Consider the following 7,602-nt stretch of genomic DNA (forward strand, 5'->3'; position numbering starts at 1 on the left):
AATCCAACTGAATGGAATCCATCTGGCACATTCAAGTTGGTCTCCTATTTTTAATAACTGTATTGAAAAACACTTGTGTACACTTGTCGACTTAAAGAACTTTAAAAAAGGTGATTTCACCTTAATAAATGTAGTATTCCATGAAAAGCAAACAAAATATATATAAATGAACTTCATTAGAGTGTTTTTGAACTCTGGACTAGCAGGAGATCACTTCATGCCATATGAAAATCTTTTATAGCTCTGAAACTTTTTTGTAGGCTTTTAAAAATTTTTTCTTCTCATTGTCCAAACCCATGCAGGGTTTCTTTAAAATGTGGACATCTGGTTTCATTTTTGAAAAAAGATATATATATATTTTGTGGAAACAAGAAGGGGAAAACATGGTAATATAGTATGAAGTTACACATTTAAATACTTTGAATTCTTACAGAAAAGAGTGTAAGAATTATCTTCTGCTGAATAAAAACTTTACAGACATGGGAGACAATGAAATTTGGTAAGAGAAAAAGTAACATAGTTGTACTTTTTGTAACTGCAACAAAATTTGATGGTGTTGACAAGGAAAAGTACAGCAATAATCTCTTCTGTAACTTTTATTAATAGTAATGCTAGACTCAGAAATGGTAGCCTCTATGTTCTTCCACCCGCTGTTGGTGGCTGCCACCCTTCGGACCACACTGTGGGCTGCTGCTCAGGTTCTGGGAAGTTCTGGATTGTTTAATAACCATGGACTCCAAGTACAGCAGCAACAGCAAAGGAATCTCTCACTACATGAATACATGAGTATGGAATTATTGCAAGAAACTGGTGTCTCTGTTCCCAAAGGATATGTGGCAAAGTGACCAGATGAAGCTTATGCAATTGCCAAAAAATTAGGTTCAAAAGATGTTGTGATGAAGGCACAGGTTTTAGCTGGTGGTAGAGGAAAAGGAACATTTGAAAGTGGCCTCAAAGGAGGAGTGAAGATGGTTTTCTCTCCAGAAGAAGCAAAAGCTGTTTCTTCACAAATGATTAGGAAACAGTCGTTTACCAAGCAAATGGGAGAAAAGGGCAGAATATGCAATCAGGTATTGGTTTGTGAGTGAAAATATCCCAACAGAGAGTGCTACTTTGCAATAACAATGGAAAGGTCATTTCAAGGTCTTGTATTAATAGGAAGTTCACATAGTGGGGTCAACATTGAAGATGTTGCTGCTGAGACTCCTGAAGCAATAATTAAAGTACCTATTGATATTGTAGAAGGCATCAAAGAGGAATAAGTTCTCCAGCTTGCACAGAAGATGGGATTTCCATCTAATATTGTGGCTTCAGCAGCAGAAAACATGATCAAGTTTTACAGCCTTTTTCTGAAATACGATGCAACCATGATGGAAATAAATCCAATGGTGGAAGATTCAGATGGAGCTGTATTGTGTATGGATGCAAAAATCAATTTTGACTCTAATTCAGCCTATCGCCAAAAGAAAATCTTTGATCTACAGGACTGGACCCAGGAAGATGAAAGGAACAAAGATGCTGCTAAGGCAGATCTCAACTACACTGGCCTTGATGGAAGTATAGGCTGCCTAGTAAATGGTGCTGGTTTGGCTATGGCCACAATGGATATAATAAAACCTCATGGAGAGACTCCAGCCAACTTCCTTGATGTTGGTGGTGGTGCTACAGTACATCAAGTAACAGAAGCGTTTAAGCCTATCACTTCAGATAAAAAGGTACTGGCTATTCTGGTCAACATTTGTGGAGGAATCATACACTGTGATATTATAGCAAAGGGTATAGTCATGGCAGTAAAAGGTTTGGAAATTAAAATACCTGTTGTACAGTTACAAGGTACACGAGTTGATGATGTTAAGGCACTAAAAGCAGACAGTGAACTTAAAATACTTGCTTGTGATGATTTGGTGGAAGCTGCTAGAGTGGTTGTAAAGCTCTCTGAAATAGTGAAGCAAAGCAAGCACATGCGGATGTGAAATTTCAGTTGCCAATATGATCTGAAAACCCAGTGATGGCTGAAGGTGTTAAATGTGCTACAATCATTAAGGATACTGTGTTCTGTGTTATTGTTCTTTTAAGTATGTGGAGATTGTAGTTGCCATCTAGGCACACAAACATTTAAAAGCATTTGGCTTGCATTTAATTCTACCATTCAGAATGGACTGTTTGTAAGAAGCATGTATAATGCAAATATCTTCTTTATTTTGTCACAGCCAGTCTTTTTTGCTTCTCCTACAAAAATGCAACTTGCAATATGACAGTTTATTATTGTTGGATACAAAGTTCTTCATTGATAAGAGTCCTATAAATAAAATAAATATGAAGATAAAGCTTTATTCTTCAGTGTTAAAATACAGTATATCTAATAACTAGCCTCATTAGTAGACCAGTATATTAAAACAATGTTTTATGTAAAAAGTGTTTATCTTCAGCACCAAATACATAATAAATGTAACAATCACTATTTATAAACAGAGCTTTCGAACACTTCTCAGAAAATCAAAATACTTCTAAGTATTTTGATGAAGTAACTTTGTAGTTATTTGAACATTGTTTTAATCATTAGGAAACGCTGATAACTGCAAGTATTCATGATTCCGTGGTATTAAGAAGCACCTGTAGGTTTGTTTCAAATAAAGGCATATTTACCAAGGAAAAAAATAGTAATGTTATTATTGTAGCCCTATCATATTCACTTTTTAAACGACTGGCTTTTAAAAGTATCATGAAAGTCCTACTTCAGTAAAACCCATTTAAGTACAGTTGAGGTTTAGCAGGGATCTTTTAGTGCAGCATATACATGCTTTAGAGAACTGTTGGCTGGCTGTACATGTTTTTAAAAGATGTTAGCTAGCTATGAGGCTACAGTTGAAAATTACACTTTTTATGAGAAATTGTAAACACTGGTCTTATGTTTCATCTGGATTCCTTATTGCATCATCTTCTGTTAACAAAAACACATTTTCCCAGTTTCTTTGCCTTGTATTTCCCAGCACAATTTGATTTAAAAGTACAAAAAGTATTTGCTTTTAAATTGCATCATAAGCAAGTGTTAATACTCTGGGCTTTTTTATGTTTGTTTGTTTGTTTGTTTTTTGAGACGGAGTCTTGCTCTATCGCCCAGGCTGGAGTGCAGTGGTGCTATCTCGGCTCACTGCAAGCTCGGCCTCCCGGGTTCACACCATTCTTCTGCCTCAGCCTCCTGAGTAGCTGGGACTACATGTGCCCGCCACCACACCTGGCTAATTTTTTGTATTTTTAGTAGAGATGGGGTTTCACCATGTTAGCCAGGATGGTCTCGATCCCCTGACCTCATGATCCACCCGCCTCGGCCTCCCAAAGTGCTGGGATTACAGGCGTGAGCCACCTAGCTGCAGACAAGCTGGGTTAATAACCGCCCGGCCTAGCTGCGGTTAATACTTACAGATGGCTGGTAGCGGTGGCTCACGCTTATAATGCCAGCACTTTGAGAGGCTGAAGTGGGCAGATCCCTTGAGCCCAAGAGTTCCAGACCAGCCTGAATACCTGACAGAACCCCTTCTCTACCAAAATACAAGAAAATTAGCCAGGCTTGGTGGCACATGCCTGTAGTCCCAGCTACTCAGGAGGCTGTGAGAGGATCACCTAAGCTCAGGAGGTCAAGGCTGCAGTGAGCCATGACCATGCCACAGCCGCTGTACTCCAGCCTGGGTGATAAAGTGAGACCCTGTCTCAAATAATGATAATGATAATAACAATAATAATAACTAAAGTTGTATACTTAGAGTTGTAAACTCTGAATATGAAGTGGGCCTTATGATTTTGTGTACTCTTGAAATGGTTATCTTTGTGATTGATTTTTTTAAGCTGCAATTTACCTCATGAATAATTTGGTTTCATAAACTAGTAAGTGATTGAAATTTGAATAGAATCGAGTAAAACATGAAAATTTTAAACTGACTCATTTCAGTTTCAACTTTCCAGTCACTGACCATAAAGCACATTAAAAATGTAAATTAGTCTTCAATATCATCTGAAATGAAAGGATACTTTTAAAAAAAGGAAGCTAAAGATATATATTTAGAACAGCACACACTTTTGATTTGAATTAGCCCTATTCTGATATTCAGCTTTTAGATATTCTGAAGATATTTTTACTGACTTTGCAATTGAGACCAGAAGGCCTTGTAGGTCTGGCCCTGCAGAGTGAGTGGCAAAGTCCTGTGTGCCATATTAGGGAACATTTTCATAGGCTCCAAGGCTTAGGATATGGACATTTTGGGGGCCCATGCTTCTGCTTACCATGTTACTTCAATGATGTTTGCTCCCCTAGATTTTCACTAATAGTAAAAAGTAAACAAACAGATCTGGAGAAAAATGGAAGATAAGAGGCAGGACTAACTGCAGCTCTTCCTGGGGCAGACAGAACAGCATGTGGTGACTCACATCATGAACTTTTGATTCAAGAACCACTGCAGGATCATATCAGGAAAACCAACAGAATTCATAGACCCTTTGAAAGAAGTGACTTGTTGCTGCAAACTCTGTTAGACAGCTGAAAAACTGTGAGTTCCCAAAGTGTGAGAGAGGGAAAGTCTGTCTCCAAACACACATCCTCGCTGGGGAACCGAAAATCTGAATCACGGGAGAAGTATTTAACCTTACCTAGAGCTGAAACAAATTTAGAGAGTTGAGTGAAATATGAAAGTAGAAGAAGCAGTGGGAAGAGCCCTGTAGGCACTCCTGGGCCTTGGGAAGCCCAGGGAAGCCATTTCTGACTATATCCCACAGCGGTCCCTTGGAAGGGCAGACAGTGGAATTGGGGAAGGGCCACAGGGAGAAGAAGGCTTCCAGTAAAACTTTGTAATAATTTTGACCAAGCGTGAATTTTCCTGGGCAATATCAAGGGTGGAAGGGGTGAACGATAAAGGCAGATATGAGCACAGAAGCCATGGCAGGCAGGGAGGGGTGAGACCTGAAAGCCCTGCCTGCTTTCTCAGTAGGGAGGCTTACAGCCTAGAGCAAGATGGGAGCTGGGTGAGGCCTGTCACTGCAGGCTTTCACCCACTTCCCTGGTGACCTGTATGAAGGAGCAGAGGCAGCCATAATCTCACTCCATAACTCCATTGGCCTGAGAACCAGCCTTCCATCCCACACAGTGATCACAGCAAGCCCCACCCAAGGAGAGTCTGAGCATGACCAGCATTTGAGAAAATCAGCATACTAAACAAAACTAATACCAAGGATTCTCAGAGACTCCACTTCACTTCCCCGCTACCTCCACCAGAGCAAGTGCTGGTATCCATGGCTAAGAGACCTGATGATGGATCACATCACAGGACTCTGCAGACATTCCCCATTATCAGCCTGGAGACCAGTAGCTTTGCGGGTGGTTTAGACTCAGAAGAACAATAACGATAAATGCAGCCCAACTCTCAGGAAGCCCCATCCCGAGGGGAAGGGGAGAGCACCACATCAACGGATCACCCCATGGGACAAAAGAATCTGAACAGGAGCCTTTGAGTCCCACATCTTTCCTCTGACATCGTCTACCCAAATGAGAAGGAACCAGAAAAACAATTCTGCTAATATGACAAAGCAAAGTTCTTTAACACCCCAAAAAGATCACACTAGTTCACCAGCGATGGACCCAAACCAAGAAGATATCTCTGAATTGCCAGAAAAAGAATTCAGAAAGTTAATTATTAAGCTGCTTAAGGAAGCACCACAGAAAGGTGAAAACTAACTAAAAAAATGTTTTTAATAATACAGAATATAGATGAAAAATCTTCAGAGAAATAGATATCATAAATAAAAAACAATCACAACTTCCGGAAATGAAGGACACCCTTAGAGAAGTGCAAAATACTATGGCAGGTTTCAACAATAGAATCAAACAACTAGAAGAAAGAACTTCAGAGCTCTAAGACAAGGCTTTCAAATTAACTCTGACAAAAACAAAGAAAAAAGAATCAAATGAACAAAGCCTCCAAGAAGTTTGGGATTATGTTAAATGACCAAACTTAAGAATAATTGGTGTTCCTGAGGAAGAAGAGAAATCCGAAAGTTTGAAAATTTTATTTGAGGGAATAATTGAGGAAAACTTCCCTGGCCTTGCTACAGATCTGGACATTCAAATACAAGAAGCTCAAAGAACACCTGGGAAATTCATCTCAAAAAGATCGTCACCTAGACACATAGTCATCAGGTTATCTAGGGTCAAGATGAAGGAAAGAATCTTAAGAGTTGTGAGGCAAAAGCATCAAGTAACCTGCAAAGGAAAACCTATCAGATTAACAGCAGATTTATCAGCAGAAACCCTACAAGCTAGAAGGGATTGGGGTCCAATCTTTAGACACTTAAACAAAATAATTATCAACCCAGAATTTTGTATCCAGTAAAAGTGATGAAGGAAAAGATAAAGTATGTTTCTTTTATTTTTATTTATTTATTTTTTTTTGAGACAGAGTCTTGCTGTCACCCAGGCTGGGGTGCAGTGGCACAATCTCGGCTCACTGCAAGCTCCACCTCCTAGGTTCACGCCATTCTCCTGCCTCAGCCTCCCAAGTAGCTGGTACTACAGGCGTCCACCACCATGCCCAGCTAATTTTTTGTATTTTTAGTAGAGGTGGGGTTTCACCATGTTAGCCAGGATGCTCTCGATCTCCTGACCTAATGATCCGCCTGCCTCGGCCTCCCAAAGTGCTGGGATTACAGGTGTGAGCCACTGTGCCCAGCGGAAAGATAAAGTATTTTTCATACAAACAAATGCTGAGAGAATTTGCCACTAACAAGCCAGCACTATAAGAACTACTAAAAGATGTTCTAAATCTTGAACCAAAACCTTGAAATATACCAAAATGTGACCTCCTTAAAGCATAAATCTCACAGAGCCTATAAAACAATCACACCACAAAAAAAAAAAAAAAAGGTATTTAGGCAACAACTAGCATAATGAATAGAATAGTACCTCACATCTCAATACTAACACTGAATGTAAATGGCCTAAATGCTCCATTTGAAAGATACGGAATTGCAAAGTGGATAAGAATTCACCAACTAAGTGTCTGCTGTCTTCAAGAGACTCACCTAACACATAAGGACACATATAAACTTAAGATAAAGTGATGGAAAAAGATGTTCCATGCAAATGGGCACCAAAAGCAAACAGGAGTAGCTATTCTTCTATCAGAAAAAATAGACTTTAAAGCAACAACAGTTTAAAAAGACAAAGAGGGACATTATATAATGACAAAAGGACTAGTCCGACAGGAAAATATCACAATCCTAAATATATGTGCACCTCATACTGGAGCTCCCAAATTTATAAAACAATTACTACTAGACTTAAGAAATTAGATAGATGGCAACACAACAATAGTGGGGGACATTTATACTCTACTGACAGCACTAGACAGTTCATCAAGATAGAAAGTCAACAAAGAAACAATGGACTTAAACTCTACCCTGGAACAAATGGATTTAACAGATATTTATAGAACACTCCACCCAACAACTGCAGAATGTACATTCTATTCATTAGCACATGGAACATTCTCCAAGACAGATCATATGATAGGCCACAAAACAAGTCTTAACAAATTTGAGAAAATTGAAATTATGTCA

At 39.1% G+C, this 7,602-nt stretch overlaps 1 pseudogene; it reads left to right on the forward strand.

Annotated features, from left to right (window-relative positions):
* The first annotated feature begins 623 nt into the window (after positions 1-623).
* On the forward strand, positions 624-1,993 carry LOC129038149 (succinate--CoA ligase [ADP-forming] subunit beta, mitochondrial-like; annotated as a pseudogene).
* Positions 1,994-7,602: the final 5,609 nt, after the last annotated feature.

Source organism: Pongo pygmaeus, chromosome 5 (assembly GCF_028885625.2).
Source record: "Pongo pygmaeus isolate AG05252 chromosome 5, NHGRI_mPonPyg2-v2.0_pri, whole genome shotgun sequence".
In the NCBI taxonomy this organism is placed as follows: Eukaryota; Metazoa; Chordata; class Mammalia; order Primates; family Hominidae; genus Pongo; species Pongo pygmaeus.